The sequence below is a fragment of the Bos grunniens genome, chromosome 4 (assembly GCF_055505025.1).
Source record: "Bos grunniens cultivar Pamir isolate PY7600 chromosome 4, Bosgru_T2T1.0, whole genome shotgun sequence".
NCBI lineage: Eukaryota > Metazoa > Chordata > Mammalia > Artiodactyla > Bovidae > Bos > Bos grunniens.
Window position 1 is genome coordinate 92,376,359 of NC_141168.1, and position 18,561 is coordinate 92,394,919.

At 38.1% G+C, this 18,561-nt stretch overlaps 1 long non-coding RNA gene across 7 annotated transcripts in view; it reads right to left on the reverse strand.

The window, feature by feature from the left end:
* LOC147374529 (uncharacterized) overlaps positions 1-18,561 on the reverse strand; it is a 139,132-nt gene that overhangs the window by 94,646 nt on the left and 25,925 nt on the right. For 3 of the 7 annotated variants that reach the window (XR_015162864.1, XR_015162866.1, XR_015162862.1), the window contains exons 2-3: positions 18,005-18,099; positions 12,309-12,456 (exon numbers count right to left, since the gene is read on the reverse strand). This is a non-coding gene — a long non-coding RNA (uncharacterized LOC147374529). Of the gene's footprint in view, positions 1-12,308; positions 12,475-18,004; positions 18,100-18,561 lie in introns of all 7 variants that reach the window. The other 4 variants (XR_015162868.1, XR_015162863.1, XR_015162865.1 and 1 more) reach the window with 4 other exon arrangements.

Here is an 18,561-nt window from a genome sequence, read left to right on the forward strand (position 1 = left end):
ATCTGACGAGAAAAGCTGGAAAGTTATACAGGGACACGAGAAGCTGGAGGAAGAGATTAGATAGATGTTGAACTCAGAGTTTTACTCTCAACTCCAAAAGACAGACTGATGGGAGAGGCAAGGAAGCACTGGCCTTAAGCCCAGAGCTGAGCTAAGTTAAAGGGTCCATCAGTGACCTTAAACACACATCTAAAATCATGCGGGCTTGGGAATGGGAAAACAGAAAAGCTCTTCACCAGGGCTTTATCTCTCCACAAACTGCTAGCAGCAGTTTCAGTTTCTCTTCCTGTCAGCTGCAAATTTCAGGTACATGTAATCGTTAGACAATTTCTTTCAAGGAGTCTATCAAAGAAATAACAAATTACTTTCTATGTCACTTTTGGAAAGAGAATAAATGTATGCAATTACCCAACATCAGTTGTAAAAATTAAAAATAACACAATAAGTTGGAAATGCTAGAAATAAAATTCTTCTATGAAGTTTTACGCCTGTCATGCTTAAAATTACACATTAATCCAATCTGCAGAGTTGGTACTCTGATAAAAATAAACAGAGCTCATATTTTGATATGAACTAAATTCCCCCATCTGCCAGAAAGCAACTACCATTTAAGCTCCTCTTTCACTGAAATGTGTCTATTTCAGGTCTTGTAACTACGAATGTGCTTGAATCATAAAATAAAAAAGTTTAAAATTTTGTGCAAGAGGACCTTCCCTTAACATTCAAAATACTTTGCAATGTGATCCTGTCCTTAGTTGAAAATCAAACTTTGGTTTACATCAAATGCACTATGAATAATGACACTGCTGTACAGTAAGCTTGGAAATAATTGGTCAGAACAGAAGTGGGGGGAGTGGGTGGAAGGGTGCCCTAACTCAATCCCTTCAATTTTGTTTCCCAAGTCAAGCTTCATTAGTCTCACAGTCCAGGCACCAAAACCACAGAAGGCATCCTTTCCTTCTTGACTCCTAATTTTTATTCTTTTTTTTTTTCACCCAGATGCAGTAAAAGTAACTAAAATTCATTTGGTGATTGTTTCATGCAAATCATTATGTTAAATACCAATCATCTAATTTGATTCTCACAAGAACCCCATGAGGTAGGTGCAATATCTGCACTTTAAAGATAAGCAAATGAATAGAGCCAGGTTTCTAGCAGCAGGATCCACAACAGCCAAAAGGTATAAACAACCAGAGGCCACTGGCAGATGAAACAGATAAACAAAATGTGGTAGACACATACAACAGAGTATTATTCAGCTTAAAAAGAAAGAAATTCTGACACGTTTTAAATGTGTATATTATGGGAAGTGAAATAAGACACAAAAGGTAAATGCTTTTGTATTAAAAGTATTATTTTAAATACTTTTAATGATACTTAAATGATACTTAAAGTATCATTCCACTTACACTTATGAAGTGCCTAGAAAAGTCAAGTTCAAATAGAAAGTAGAGGCAGAGTGGCTGTTTAAAGGGTACAAAGTTTTAGTTCTGGAGACTGGTTGCACTACAATATGAAGGTACTTAACATTATTAACTATACACTTAAAATGGTTATGATAGTCAATTTCATGTGATGTTTATTTTACCACAATTTTTAAAACATTTTAAAAAGATAAAACTGACACCCAGAGAGGTTAAATAACTGACCAGACTTTACTTAGAAGTGTTGTGTTTCTGCAAGTGCCATCAGATCAGATTAGTTGCTCAGTCGTGTCCGACTCTTTGCAACCCCATAAATTGCAGCACGCCAGACCTCCCTATCCATCACCAAGTGCCATACTAAGATAATTTTAGTATTTTTAAAAATAAAGTTTTAAGAAATATAAAGGAAATATGTTTGAACAAAGAACTATTCCTGTAGGATATACCTTACCACTAACATACCAAAGCCATAATCTGGGCATTTATCCTAATGTCAGACATTACCTGTCTCCTTGTCCAAAATCCAGTCAGTTACTAATTCTTACTGACTCAGCCAATAAAATATCCCTTATTTCTAGCTCTTCCTTCCTTATAATGATGGCCACTGCTTTACTCAAGGCAACCATCAAAGGGACTATGCCATCACTCCCTGCCTTACCTCCTAGTATCCAAAAAGACCATTCATTCTGGACTGATCATCGGTCCCTTGGCTGACATTCTTCAAAACCAAAGCCTTCAAATAAAGCATGAAGTTCTTCATATGACATACAACTTCCTGCCCAGCATTGCTTTCTTCTCCTCTCCGATTTCACACTATTTCTGCTCCATAAGCTCCAGACATAACCCAACACTTTGAAGTCCCTACTATGCCAGGTCTCTAAAATGCTGCTAGAAATGATGTTTCCTTCCCCTGTAATTCCTTCCTTCCCTTCTCACTGAAAAACATTCCCACTCATCCATGAAGAATTATTTCACAAATATCTAGCCTGGGAAGCCATTCTTGATACCTAGGGCTGCAAAGGACTCCATCAACATGACTTATTAGTATTTAAAGTGGTCAAAATTTCTTCAACAATTGCCATCTTTCGGCACTGTGACTGCCTTATACAAATATTCAATCAATGTCTGACTGTATGAATGAATAAATGATTAATGAATCAGTAAATTAGAACTTGTTAAGCATGAGTCCCAGCAAACAGCAGACAAGAGAATCATATCTTACTACTTGAAGATGGGACCCTAATCATGTAGGCTGGTCTCTGCACTGCAGTGGAAAGTGGATGAGTTTGAAAACTGCGTCTATGCATCCATCCCATTAAGGAGACTGGAGACTTGCTAGACAGCACTGAAGAATTATTTAGACAAAAACATTAAAGAAACAGATTCTAAGAGATACTTAATTCAGTCAGTCTCAAGCATTAGTCATAGAGAAAGCAATAGCTTAACACAGACCAGGAAAAGACAAACACTTCTATACTATACTGTTGCAGCAGCTCAACATATTTGAGACTCTTTACACAGAGGCTACACTTAGATTCTTTATAACAGGACGAACTGGCACTCCATTTTTCAAGAAATAATTAAAAAATGCTGAGTCCTTGAAAATTCTGAGAACCATTATCCGTCTCAAAAAGATGCACAGCTTCCTGCTGAAAAACACAAGGTCAGGGTTATGAAGAACCGTGGTGGCTAAACAGATGTTTCTAGACCATGTACATGAGATGTGAATAAAAGTCAATCTTTGGTTAATGAAGTCCACCAACTACTACCAATTGCTGCTGATGCCTAACATGGGAGGATTTAGCACAAAAGAAATGGGAGATGCACTTCTAATGACTTTGATGTCCTTGTTGAAAAAAACTCAAGCACTTGAGGGCATAAGTGGCATCTTCTTATCTTCCAGCTGAAGATCATGAATTTAGATAGAAAATAATAATGCGGTTAAGAAGTGGGCTGGCGTCAGATCATAGAGCAAAGAATTCTGACAGATTTGGAATTTACCCAATAAGCAATTAGGAGCCACTGAAGTTCTTTGCAGAGGGAAGTAAGTTTGCATTCTAACTCATAAGTTAGATTCATGTAAATTGAATTTATGGAATCAATTAAGTGTGACATAAATGCCTCTAGAATCTACTAAAACTATAACACTTTATAAGACTTGAAGACAGAGTACTAAATCTTAAGTGGCAATAACCCTACTAAGCTTTATTGGGCCTTGGAATCATGGCTAAATATTCTTCAGTCTCCTATACATAACCTCTTTATTTTTTAATCTGAAATCCTAAGGGTGCTTTTGAACAGTGTACATCAAATTAATAGTCTTGCAAGAGTGTGAGAATGGTGCCCACCCCACCATCTATAGAGCTACATGCTGCTGCTGTCGCTTCAGTCGTGTCCGACTCTGTGCGACCCCATAGACGGCGGCCCACCAGGCTCCCCCATCCCTGGGATTCTCCAGGAAAGAACACTGGAGTGGGTTGCCATTTCCTTCTCCAATGCATGAAAGTGAAAAGTGAAAGTGAAGTCACTCAGTCATGTCCAACCCTCAGCGACCCCATGGACTTCAGCCTACCAGGCTCCTCCATCCATGGGATTTTCCAGGCAAGAGTACTGGAGTGGGGTGCCATTGCCTTCTCCGATAGAGCTACATATAAACCTCCAATACAGCATTCCTATTTATAAAGGATTAAAAAAAAAAAGCAGCAATAATAATAGTGTAATGACACATATACACACATGTCTATCTTTCCTGAATTACACTAAAAAAAGGATATAGTTTCTCAGATTTGGAGAGTATATTCTGTGTAATGTCAAATATAGGTTTATACCTATAATAAATGTACTTTAAGACACATTTGTACCTTAGGAGGTCCTCAGAGAGGTACCAAGGTATAACAAAAGATATTCTTGTGTCTGCCAACTGGAAAGGACATACAGTATTTTTAAAGACACTCTGGACATAAATATGAGTTTATATTTAAAACTGAAAACTCAACAGTAACCATTCTTAATTATACGTGTGATATTTAATCAGACTCCTTTTTTGAATAGTTCTACATAATCTGCTCCAACACTGTGAGAGCAGGATTATTTTTAACACTGTTCTATGATTCTCCAAAGCAACACCAGTGAGATTAAAATGTATTCACACACTGTTTTCAAAAGGGATGCTCATTATGGGAGCCCTAGATTCTTCTATGATTCAGACCATTGCCCATTGAAGCCAAAGAAACAGAAGACCCAGACTGTGATATTAAATGAACTGTTTGACAGAAGATGTATTACTGGCCCAACTCTTATCATAATGCCTCCTCAAACACATATAGCACTTGCTATAGCCCAGATACTATTATCGTGTGTGTGTGTGTAGTGTGTAATGTCTCCACTTACAGGAAACATTCCTTATAACATCCTATAAAATAGGTACTCATTACTCACGTTTTACAGAAAAGGAAACAGAGACACAGAGACATTAGATAACAGAGCCAACGCTGCACAAGGAGGAAATGGCAAGACTGATATTTAATTGTGCGAAGGCTAGCTCCAGAGTCCATTCTCAATCACCAAGCTTCCGTACTATTTCTGTGAAGTTTAGATTTCAGTTTTACCCTCTTCTGTGCTTGTGTAGCACCTTATACATGCCTCTGTCTTGGTGCTTCTCAAATTATGCTAAAATAATATTTTATTATATAGTACTTATTACTGTATAATATTTTATTTAGAGATAAATATTTTATTTATAGATTAACATACATAGTAATATGTTATTATTAATACATATGAATATATTGTAGTAGTATTATTATTAAGAGATAAATATTTTATTTATAGATTAACATACATGGTAATATGTTATTATTAATACATATGAATATATTATATTATATTATTACATTCTTTATAGTAATAAATCCAAAGTCTTTGCGACCCTACCTTGGGCAGGAAGGAAAATGATTCTGTGTCTCTGTGATCCATGTTCCTAACACAGTGAATCAATGCATGGTAAACACAGTACGCATGTGCCGATGAAAACCTATCAAGCACCAGGGCTGCTCACCATTCTCGGCTAAGCCTGTCTGCTCAACTGGCATTTTTACGGTCTTTTTGATAGCTGACTTTCACCTTCAACTTCTGAACCTTGATCCCCACCCCAAACTCTTCAGATCACTACCCTTGGAACAAAGGTAGTAAAATATAAAATCTGCCCACTCCAAAAACAATGATAATAATAGCCACAATAAAGACAGGAGTTAGTACTTACTGAGCATCAGCTAAGATTGCAGCCTTTGTTACCCTGGCTATCATAGCAGCTGGGCTCTATGCAAGATAGAAAGAATTTTGCACCAAGATTGCTCTGCACAAACCATGCAACTGTTCAAAGAACACTTTAAAACTGAATACTCATTCAGAAAAAAAAAAAAAAAAGAAATCAAGAAACATCTGAGGAAAACTGTATTATTTGCTCTGTGAAGAAATTTACAACTTTTTTTTGTTTTACTCAAGCCACAAGTTTTTCTTCTGCATCATAGAATTCCAGCTATAGCCACAGAATTCATTAAATCACATGCAAAAGTCTACTGCTGTGAATTTTAGCTAACATTTCAACCTGCCTTAAGAATTCAATTAGAGACTCTAACAATGAGTCACAATTTATCTCAGTATAATGACTTCTGGCTCTTATATAAAAAATTTAAAACTATCAAAGAATGAGAGCAAGAGCTTTCTTCTTCACAATTAATATTTACTAAGTCTCCAGGGCTGAAATTACCTCAGTCTTTTTCTTCAAGTCTACAATCACAGCTGCAGTTTTTTTCCATTACTATAGCAACCACAGGAATGCAAGCATTGTGTTTCCTTCTCTGTCCCAAACATATAAAAGGGGCCAAAGTAGCAACAACCACCAGGAGACAGCTAAATACCCTAAAAATGGTCATAATTAAGAATTTACATTTATGGGAATATTTTGAAAGCACATCTGACTTCAGAGTGCTTAGATCATTCAACTATGACAAAATACATATTCATTCAAGTTTATTGAATCAAGATTCATTAGTTTCATTTACAGAGACTCTCCACAAAGAAATCCTAAATTTACCAGTTTCGTCTTTTTGTCTAAACAAATGACAGAAAAAAGAATCTCCCCCAATAAGGTTATAGAGAACTTTGCAAATTACATAAAAAGTGTCTTATTTATACACAAAAGGGAGCTAGAAAAGGACCAAAATGTAACAAGTTTATGGTTTGATCCCCTATTATGTTGTTTATACTTCAAAATCATAGTAACAGTAAGGACATTCCTTCATGCCTACAGTTGTATCTTTAATCTAAGTTCATTATAAAGTAACACAAGCACAGTATTTTAAAAAAGAACTCAGTGGAACTTTCAAACATCTGACTCCTATTTTGTATATCTAAGGTTAGCTGGGGGCTTCCCAGGTTGCGCTAGTGGTAAAGAACGTGCCTGCCAATGCAAGAGATATAAGAGACGTGGGTTCAAGCCCTGGTGATCAAGATCCTTGGAGGAGGGCATGGCAACCTACTCCCATAATCTTGCCTGGAGAATCCCATGGACAGAGGAGCCTGGCAGGCTACAGTCCACAGGGTCACAAAGAGTAGAATACGACTGAAGCGACTTAGCATAGCACACAGCACATTGTTATGTAACTTTAGAAGTCCTCAACCCAATTTTGCTGTAATACAATAAATTTTAAGGGTAAAGATTTGTGGCATAAATAACAGCATTCTTCATTGTAAATACAGTGACTGAGGCTTTAGACTATATTTAAGTCACTTAGGCTTTAGACTGGGCTTCCCTGGTGGCTCAGATGGTAAAGAATCTGCCTGCAAAACCTGGGTTTCATCCCTGAGTAAGGAAGATCCCCTGGAGAAGGGAATGGCTACCCACTCAAGTATTCTTGCCTGGAAATTTCCACGGAACAGAGGAGCCTGGAGGGCTACAATTCATGGAGTTGCAAAGAGTTGGACACATCTGAGCAACTAACACTTTCACTTTAGACTTTAGACATAGACCTTCTACAGGGTTTATTACTATGTATATATATTTGGGGAAAGGTAGGAGGAAAAAAGATTTGAAATATCTTCCTCCATCATCTATTCCGACTTCTTTTTTCAGAATAAAGAACTGACATAAAGATAAAATGATGACAGACAGAGAGATACCCCTCCCAGTTCTCACAAAGAAACGGTTTCTATCATTCAGTATTTTTTCTTTTATTTTACAAGGAAGATATCTATCTTAATAATTTTCTGAAGAAACACATATTAAACACTTGAACTAGACCTGCCAGATTATGTAGAGCTCTTTATGGGAGCGGGGTGGACTCCTACACATCATGTATAATCTACTGAGATAAGTGCTATATAGATGCATTTACAAAGCATAAAAGAAACACACAGGATGAGCCCTACTTCTCCTGGAGCAGCTTCACAGAGGTAGAATCATTTTCTGTTGAGTGCCGAACACATTGTGTTCATGAGATGAAGGCACAGTTTTAGGCACAGGGAACCATGTGCTGGAAGATGAAAGCAGAAAGTGGGCAGGAGACCACTTTGCAAACAGCTTTGGATGATATCCCCGAGTCTAGACTTTCTCTGTGGGCAACAGGAGAATTAGCTTTAAGAAAGTTAATGGCAATGGAAGAAGAATAACTTGGAAGAGAGATTGCAGTGAGGAGAGACTGTAAAACAAGAAAAATGTTCCAGAGAACTAAAGAAGAAGTTAAACAGAGACATTATAGTGAAATAGGGACTGATTAGAAAGAGATTTAGAAGGGAGACTCCACATAACTTAACAACCTTGCATACATCTGCTAAGTCGCTTCAGTCATGTCCGATTCTGTGTGACCCCAGAGATGACAGCCCACCAGGCTCTCCTGTCCCTGGGATTCTCCAGGCAAGAACACTGGAGTGGGTTCCCATTTCCTTCTCCAATGCATGAAAGTGAAAAGTGAAAGTGAAGTCGCTCAGTCTTGTCCGACTCTTAGCGACCCCATGGACTGCAGCCCACCAGGCTCCTCCGTCCATGGGATTTTCCAGGCAAGAGTGCTGGAGTGGGGTGCCATTGCCTTCTCCTGCATACATCTAGAAGTCAGTAAAACAGACTGGTTGAAGATACTATGATAATTTCTTCTTTACTGAAAAACAACTGATGTATAACATTTTATTAGATTCAAGTTTACAACATAATTATTAGGTATTTTTCATATAAAAGCATATCTCAGAGATACTGAAGGTTAAATTCCCTACCACTACACTAAGGCAAAAGTGTGAAAGTATTAGTTGCTTAGTCATGTCCCACTCTCTGAGACACTATGGATGGTAGCCTGCCAGGTTCCTCTGCCCATGGAATTCTCCAGGCAAGAATACTGGAGTAGGTAGAGATTCCCTTCTCCAGATCTTCCCCACCCAGGGATTGAACCCGGGTATCCCACATTGCACGCAGATTCTTTACAGCCTGAGCTATACTAAAGCAAAAATCACAGTAAAGTGAGTCACATGAATTTTTTTGTTTCCCAGTGCATATAAAAGTTATGTTCGTAGCCTATTACATGTGTAGGAGCATTGTATCCCCACAAATAGTTTAATTAAAAATACTTCATTGGTTAAAAAAAAAATGCTAACCATCATCTGAGCCTTCAGAGTGTCATACATTTTTTTGCTGGCGGAGGGTCTTATTGATGGTAGCTGACTCATCAGAATGGTGGCTGCTGAAGACCAGGGTGGCTGTGGTTATTTTTTAAAACAACAATGAAATTTGCCACACTGAGAGACTCTTTCTTCACGAATGATTTCTCTGTAGCAGGCAACTCTGTTTGATAGCACTTTACCCACAGAACTTCCTTCAAAATTGGAGTTAATCTTCTCAAACCCTGCCACTGCTTTATCAACTAAGTTTCAGCAATATTCGAAGTCCTTCGTTGTCATTTCGACACTTTTCATAACAACTTCATCAGGAGTAGATTCCATCTCAAGAAATCATAGTCTTTGCTCAGCCACAAGAAGCAGCTCATCTGTTAAAGTTCTGAATCATGAGATTGCAACAGTTCAGTCACATCTTCAGGTTCCATTTCTAATTCCAGTGCTTAGGCGATTTCCACTACATCTACAGTTACTTTTTCCACTGAAGTCTTAAACCTCTTAAAGTCATCCATGAGGGTTAGAATGAACTTCCTCCAAATTCCTATTAATGTTTATATTCAACTCTTTCCATGAATCATGAATATCCTCAATGGCATCTAGAATGCAAATCCTTTCCAGGATTTACTTGCAATTAATTTGCTCACTATGGCAACAATAGTCTTACAAAATGTGTTTCTTAAATATTAAGACTTGAGAGCCAAAACGTACTCCTTGACCCATGGGCTGCAGAATGGATACTGTGGTGGGAGACATGAAAACAACATTAACCTATTGTACAACTTTGTCAGAACTCTTGGATAACCAGGAACATTGTCAGTGAATAGTAATATTTTGAAAGGATTTTTTTCTGTAAGCTGTAGGCGGGCTTAACATATTTAGTAAGCCATTTTGTAAACAGATGTACTACAGTCCAAGTTTTAGCTTTCCTTTTATAGAACATAGAGTAGATTTAGCATGATTCTTATGGGCCCTGGGATTTTCAGAATGGTAAATGAGCACTGGCTTCAACTTAAAGTCACCAGTTGCAGTAACATCTAACAGGAGAGTCAGACTGTCCTGTGAAGCCTTGAAGCCAGGCACTGACTTCTCTCTAGCCATGAAAGTCACAGCATTTTGTTCCCATGCAAGGCTGTTTCATCTACATTGAAATTCTTTTGTTTAGTGTAGCCACCTTTATCAGTTATTTGAGCGAGATCTTCTAGATAACTTGCTGCAGCTTCTACATTTGCACTTGATAATTCCCTTGAAATTTTTATGTTATAAAGATGGCTTCTTTCCTTAAGTCTCAAGAACCAAACTTTTCTTCTGCAGCTTCCAACTTTTCTTCTGCAGCTTCCTTAGCCTTAATATAGTTGAAAAGCATTAGGGCCTTGCTCTGGATTAGGCTTTGGCTTAAGGGAATGTCGTGGCTGGTTTCATTTTCTATCCAGAGCACTAAAACTTTCTCTGTATCAGCAATAAGGCTGTTTCACTTTCTTAACATTTGTGTGTTCACTGGAGTAGCGCTTCTAGTTTCCTCCAAGAACTTTCCCATTGCATTCATAACCTGGCTAATGGGTGCAAGAGGCCTAACTTTCAGCTTGTCTTGGCTTTTGATAGGCCTTTGTCACTAAGCTTAATCATTCCTAGCTTCTGATTTTAAAGCGAGACACATGCTGCTCTTCCCTTCATGTGGATGTTTAAAGGCCACTGTAGGTCTATTAACTGGTGTAATGTCAATACTGATGCTTCTGAGGGAGTAGAAAGACCCAAGGCAGGCCAAGAGATGGGGGAAGAGCTGGCTGGTGAAGCAGATACGACACACAGAGCATCCGTTGATTAAATCTTACTCAGGTATGGTTCATAGTGCCCCAAAACAATTCCCAACACAGCAGTGACATCACAGGTCACCACAGCAAATATGATACTAATGAAAAAATTTGAAATATGGTGATAATTTCTAATATGTAACACAAAGACTCAACACAAATGTTGCTGGAAAATGATGCCGACAGACATGTTTGACACAGGGTGCCACAACTTTCAATATGCAAAAAAATACATACAGTGTCTGTCAAGTGCAATAAGGTGAAGTACATAGAACAACATGTGTCTATGTTGCAAAATCAATGCCAGAGTAGGTCTCCACACATAACTGCATTTATTTCTGGTGAGGGAACTTTTAAGACATACTCTCTTAGCAACTCTCAAGTACACAATACAGTATTTTAGTAACTATAGTCGCCAGGCTGTACAGCACATCCCCAGGGCTTATTTATTTATAACTAGACATTTGTACCCTTGGCCATCTTCACCAATAACTTCCAACTGGAGAAACATGAAGGGCAGAAACAGTGAATCATATATAAACTTCTAGCTTTGTCCACAAAATTAAATGTCAGCTTCTCTGCTTTAAGATTGCCTCTCTCTATACTCTAATTTTGTCACCCAGCTTACCATAATAATAATTATAAATAAGTTTAATAACCTTCTCTAAATGATATTTAACGAAAATGGTATCAAAATAGTCCATGTAAAAATACCATGAAAAATAAGATAATTGGTCTTCTGGTTTCTTAAATAAGTCAAGAATTTAAAATGCAACTATTTTTCCTTACCTTTGACCTCCATATCTTCTCAGAGAGAAAATAATACTTTTTCTTTAAAAAGAAAGTCATATTTGTTGGGTTGCTATAACTATTAAGAGTAGCTTTTTCACATTGATATATGTAAGGGGGGGTCTATCTTATTTCTTTTAAAAAATTTACTTTAATACGTCAATATTTAAGAAATGATTATAGCTTTGGAACATGTTACATAATTATGTAGCTACTAGAGAAGCTTCCACTTTGCTAGTAGAATGCTGCTGCTGCTGCTGCTAAGTCGCTTCAGTAGTATCCGACTCTGTGCGACCCCAGAGATGGCAGCCCACCAGGCTATCCCCGTCCCTGGGATTCTCCAGGCAAGAACACTGGAGTGGGTTGCCATTTCCTTCTCCAATGCATGAAAGTGAAAAGTGAAAGTGAAGTCGCTCAGTCATGTCCGACTCCTAGGGACCCCCTGGACTGCAGCCTACCAGGCCCCTCCGTCCATGGGATTTTCCAGAGTACTGGAGTGGGGTGCCATTGCCTTCTCCGTGCTAGCAGAATAAGACAAGACAAAACTGTAACCATACTACCTCACTGCCATTACACATGAGAAAGAAAAGGGCATATTAGAAAGTGTATGTTACATTCTATTTCTTACCTTTTTTCACTCAGTATGCGTTTTTATGATTTATGTTGCTGTATGTCATTAAATCCCCTTGCTTCTATTGCTGGAATGTAATAGGTTGCATCACTCACATTTCTTACATAGCTTGCTTGTATTAGACATCTAGGCTTCCTTCATCTCCCTGGAACCACAAATAATACTGTAAGAAAGATAATAGATTTAATATTTCTAAGTGCTGTGAGACTTCTTTCTGGAATGTCTGTTTGGGTCTACACTTAGACTAGCAATGCACAAAAAATTATGTGCTCCCACACTTTTGCAATACTTGGTAGTAATCTTTTGCTTAATCTTTGCCATTCTGATTGGAGTAAAGTGAATGATGATATTGATGCAATAATTTGCATGTCTTGCATTACTAGTAATTTGGAGCATTTCTTCACACACTTGAAAGACATTCATAGTTTCCCTTATGTGAATTGCTCAGTCACACTAGTTACTCATTTTGCTATTTTGCTTTACATACTCATTATATAAAGTTACAAATGCACATAAATTTCACATGGATACCTAAGAATTTTAAGTATTTGACTACGTATGTATGTACATACCACAACACAAGAAATGACTGTACACATGGACGTCACCAGAGAGTCAATACTGAAATCAGATTGATTATATTCTTTGCAGCCAAAGATGGAGATGCTACATACAGTCAGTAAAAAACAAGACTGGGAGATGACTGTGGCTCAGATCATGAACTTCTTATTGCAAAATTCAGATTTAAATTGAAGAAAGTAGGGGAAAAAACCACTAGGCCACTGAGGTATGACCTAAATCAAATCCCTTATGACTATACAGTGGAAGTGACAGATTCAAGGGATTAGATCTGATAGAGTGCCTGAAGAACTATGAACGGAGGTTTGTAATATTGTACAGGAGGCAGTGATCAAAATCATCCCCAAGAAAAAGAAATGCAAAAAGACAAAATGGTTGTCTGAGAAGGCCTTACAAAGAGCTGAGAAGAGAAGAGACGTGAAAGGCAAGAGAGAAAAGGAAAGATATACCCATCTGAATGCAGGGTTCCAGAGAATAGCAAGGAGAGATAAGAAAGTCTTCCTAAGTGATCAGTACAAAGAAAGAGAGAAAAACAATAGAACGGAAAAGACTATAGATACCAAGGGAACATTTGATGCAAAAAGAACGTGGAGTTGCTCAGTCGTGTCCGACTCTTTGCGACCCCATGGACTGCAGCCCACCAGGCTCCTCTGTCCGTGGGATTTTCCAGGCACTAGTACTGGAGTGGGTTGTCATGTCCTTCTCCAGGGGATCTTTCTGACCCAGGAATCAAACCCGGGTCTCCCGCATTGTAGACAGACGCTTAACGTCTGAGCCACCAGGGAATGTATGCAAAGATGGGCACAATAAAGAAGAGAAACAGCATGGGCCTAACAAAAGAGGAAGATATTAAGAAGAGGTGGCAAGAATACATAAAGAGCTATACAAAAAAGATCTTAATGTCCCAGATAACCATGATGGTGTGATCACTCACCTAGAGCCAGACATCCTGGAGGGTGAAGTGAAGTGGGCCTTAGGAAGTATCACTATGAAAAAAGCTAGTGGAGATGATGGAATTCCAGCTGAGCTATTTCAAATTCTAAAAGATGCTGCTGCTAAAGTGCTGCACTCAATATGCCAGCAAACGTGGAAAACTCAGCAGTGGCCACAGGCCTGGAAAAGGTCAGTTTTCATTCCAATCCCAAAGAAGGGCAATGCCAAAGAATGTCCAAACTACCACACAATTGCACTCATTTCACATGCTACCAGGGTGACACTCAAAAGCCTCCAAGCTAGGCTTCAACAGTACACGAACCAAGAACTTCCAAATGTACGAGCTGGATTTAGAAAAGGCAGAGGAACTAGAGATTAAATTGCCAACATCTGTTGGAGCATAGAGAAAGCAAGGGAATTCCAGAAAAGCATCTACTTCTGCTTCATTGACTATGCTAAGGCCTTTGCGTGGATCACAACAAGCTAGAAAATTCTTCAAGAGGTGATGGGGATACCAGACCACCCGACCTGCCTCCTGAAAAATTTGTATGCAGGGCAAGAAGCAACAAGTTAGAACTGGATGTCGAACAATGGACTGGTTCAAAATTGGGAAAGGAGAATGTCAAGGCTGTATATTGTCACCATGCTTATTTAAATATATGCAAAGTACATCATGTGAAATGCTGGGCTGGATGAAGCACAGCTGGAATCAAGAGTGCTGAGAGAAATATCAATAACCTCAGATATGCAGTAGAAACCACCCTTACAGCAGAAAGTGAAGAGGAACTAGAGAGTCTCTTGATGAAGGTCAAAGAGGAGAGTGAAAAAGCTGCCTTAAAACTCACTATTCAAAAACGAAGATCATGGCATCAGGTCCCATCACGTCATGGCAAATAGATGGGGAAACAATAGAAACAGTGACAGACTTTATTTTCTTAGGCTCCAAAATCACTGCAGATGGTGACTGCAGCCATGAAATTAAAAGATGCTTGCTCCTTGGAAGAAAAGCTGTGACAAACCCAGACAGTGTATTAAAAAGCAGAGACATCACTTTGTCAACAAAATTCAATATAGTCAAAGCTATGGTTTTTCCAGTAGTCATGTATGGATGTGAGAGTTGCACCAGAAGGAAGGCTGAGTACCAAAGATCGATGTTTTGAAACTGTGTTGTTGGAAAAGACTCTTGAGAGTCCCTTGGACTGCAAGGAGATCAAACCAGTCAGTTTCCTTCGATTTTCTTTTTCCTAAAGGAAATCAACCCTGAATACTCATTGGAAGGACTAATGCTATAGCTGAAGCTCCAATATTTTGGCCACCTGATGCAAAGAGCCAACTCTTGGGAAAAGACCCTGATGCTAGGAAATATTGAAGGCAGGAGGAGAAAGGGATGACAGAGGATTTGATGGTTGGATGGCATCACTGACTCAATGGACATAAGTTTGAGCATTCTTAGGAGATGGTGAAGGACAGAGAAGCCTTCACCAGGGCTTCACCAGCACACCACCAGGTGTGCTGTGGTCCCTGGGGTCACAAAGAGTCAGACATGACTGATTGACTGATTGACTGAACAACATCAACAACAATGTATGTATGTATACAAAGTACCTGCCTGCAAATAGGTTTATAAAAGTATTTTTTCTTTCTGATTTAACCTAACAACTGTGAAACATTACGTACGGGAAACTATTTTTAAATATTCATAATGCCTGGGAATTGACCAGAAGTGAAAAATTCAATTGAAAGAAGAGTCCACATAATGATAGGTAATCTCCAAAATTTCCACAATAAGAGAATAGTAAAGCAATTTTGAGTAGAGGTATATGGTGGAAAATACTGTTGTCAATGAAATTATAGCTACAAAGGTTGTAGAATAATTCATTCCAGAAACATTTATTGAGTGCTTACAGAGTACCAAGGACCCCATTAGGTGCAAGAAATGTAGACATTACACTCCAGGCTCCACACAAAGAGCCGATCATCTAGTTTGGAAAAAACATATGCAAACAATTATAACAGATTACCTACATAGTGTATAGATATGCTTACAAGCAATGTGTTGTGAGAGCTCAAATAACAGGAAAGCTCTGCCAGGTGAAAGGGAAATGCTTTGAAGAGGAGTCTAATGTTAAGCTGTGTTGTACGGGATAAGCATTTGCCAAATACCCTAGTGGGGGAGGGAAACTGCCTTTTAGGAAGACAAGGAAAGCATACGCAAAGGTACTGAGGTGTGAAGAGGCTCTGGCCATTTGGGAAACTCCTCATTGTTCTTTATTACTGTACTCCTGGATATGTGTCCAAGTCTTGCTAGAGTGAGTTTGGAGACATACACGAGAAGCATGTGATGAAAGTTTTTCATGCCCTTCTTTGGAGGCCTCCAGATTCTGGATATACAACTACCAAAGACTTATAAGCACACTTACTAATATCAGGCATCTGCCTGGGAGGGTGGGGCTATGGGCAAGATAGACAAGCCTCAGCTGAAGGGTGTGAAGTGAAGAACTGACAATCCTGCCTGAGGTCTTCAATGGGTTAGTCTAGATGCAGTGTGGGATAAAGAGCAGGAATTGAGGTGCATAGAGGCTTGTTATGCTGCTATTGCAGTAACACAGACCTGAATTAAAGCAGAAAGTATTTATGGTATCCTCATGAGAAGTAAAACACAGATACAAAGTTATAATAACAAACAATCATCTTTTGAAGAGTACTTCGCAATACAAAACTTTCAACAGCTGGTCTAATGAATTCGTGGTAGTCTTTGAAAATAATATCATTGCTTCAATTTTGTAGATGGATACAGACTATCATGCCAAAGGATAATAACCAGGGAATGGAAGAATACTATCACCATTCACTTGATCTGATAGTCATTCATTTATTCACATTTAATAATTAATTTAAATGACATCATTCTATGAACTAGGGGTAAAAACCCAACAAAATAAAGCCTTCTTCCTGCAAGAGCTTACAGTCTAGAAGGAGAGACTAATAAGCAAATAACCAATTATGATGTAGTGTAACTGGTATTCTAGTAAAGGCCAAGCCAGAACTCCCTGTCCACTCATAAGTGTACGAAGACAAAGTCAAACTAGAAAAGAAAACCCATGGAATGAAGGGTGGCAGGACTGAAATTTATGTGTTTTCTTAGAAGTCAGTTAATGTTATCATGGCACTTTTATAATTTAAAAGACTAAAGACAGATAAAGAAAATAGAATAAGGGTCAAACACAGAGCAAACATGACTTCATGGCAGCCATTTCCATTATTTCTCTTAACAGAACGATTAGAAACAACACATGTGTTAATTTATAGGCAAATGTTTGAAAGTAATGAGATAGCTAAATAGAATTTCTCCCAATTTAAAGAGCTAAGAGTTTAATAATCAATACCAACAAACAGAATGAAGAGGTGAAGCACAGAAAAACATCAAGAGCCAAGGGAACTGGATCCGATAACACTGCTTGCATGAAATGATAAACATGTCAAATTAGACTTAATTACCAATGATGCTTTCAGTTTTGCCAGCTGCATTATAATTCAAATCACTCCTCCACTCCTTTGCCAAAACGTGTTTGAGAATTTGTAGTTATATATGAGAATGCCATGTAAAAAAGTATCAATTCTAGATGGAGTTAAAAATAAAATCCACAAATTCAATTGCATAAGCAAAAAAATGTTCAAGTAAATTAAGAAGGGTGTTTGCCTACTAAAGATAAAAAGAAAGTTTAGGGAATTGGAGGTAGAGGTGGTTTGGGAAGATTGTTTGGAAATCAAACCATGATTTTACTATTCATCTCACTATGTAGCTTTTGTCTTAGTATAATATATGTTGATTACAAGGCTCATCAGACAGAAATTTCAGGGATCTTGTCTTTTGATGAAGTGTTGATGGATTTTAGAAAGGGCACTAGATTGGGAACTGGACTATTCGGATCTACCTCCTGCCAGCTTTGTAACCTTCAGAGAGACACTTAATCATACAATTTCAAATTCCTCAAGAAATTTCACACGAAGTTTTTGTGATGTTTAAGTGAGATAGCATGTACCAGCATTTGCAAAATAATAAAATGACACATAAATATCAGTTATTTATGACTCTATGTATAACCTTAATGGGCATCATAAACTCTAACCAAAAGCAAAATGAAGTTTTTTAAAAAAAATTCTTAACTGTAAGTCTTTACCTGCTTTTATTACCTTGTCACCTCATAATATTCATTTTGACTTCTTTTTAAGGGCATCATAATTGATGGGGTCCACGAGAACACAATCCAGAACTCTGTAAAACAAGGGGGAAAATAACATTCTTTCAAATACTATGGAGGGTGGGGGCGGGAATAAAGAAAACATTTCCCGAGTATCTTGACACTCAAAATCCTTATCTATCAACTTTCCTCTGTCCCTTCTTGGTGTAGCTTAGTAATATTCTTCTTCAGGGAGAAGGAATAAAGGTTAAGTGCCTGGCACAAAGCTCAGGTTTAGTAGCAGATCTAGCTACTAGTTTAGATCTTAGATTGTCAGATTCTGAATTCGGACCTGTATTAGCCGTGTCACTAACAAACCTTTTAGGCTGCCAACTGACTCAAATAAAACCTTCGTATCAGCCTGTCTGTGCCATTGTTCCTTTATCTGCTGTACCTACTTGAAATATGACCTTCTTTTATAATGAATAAAGCAGACACAGATTCTTTCCACTACCATTTTGTTACTTTGAGAGATACTTTCCACACCTAAAAAACCT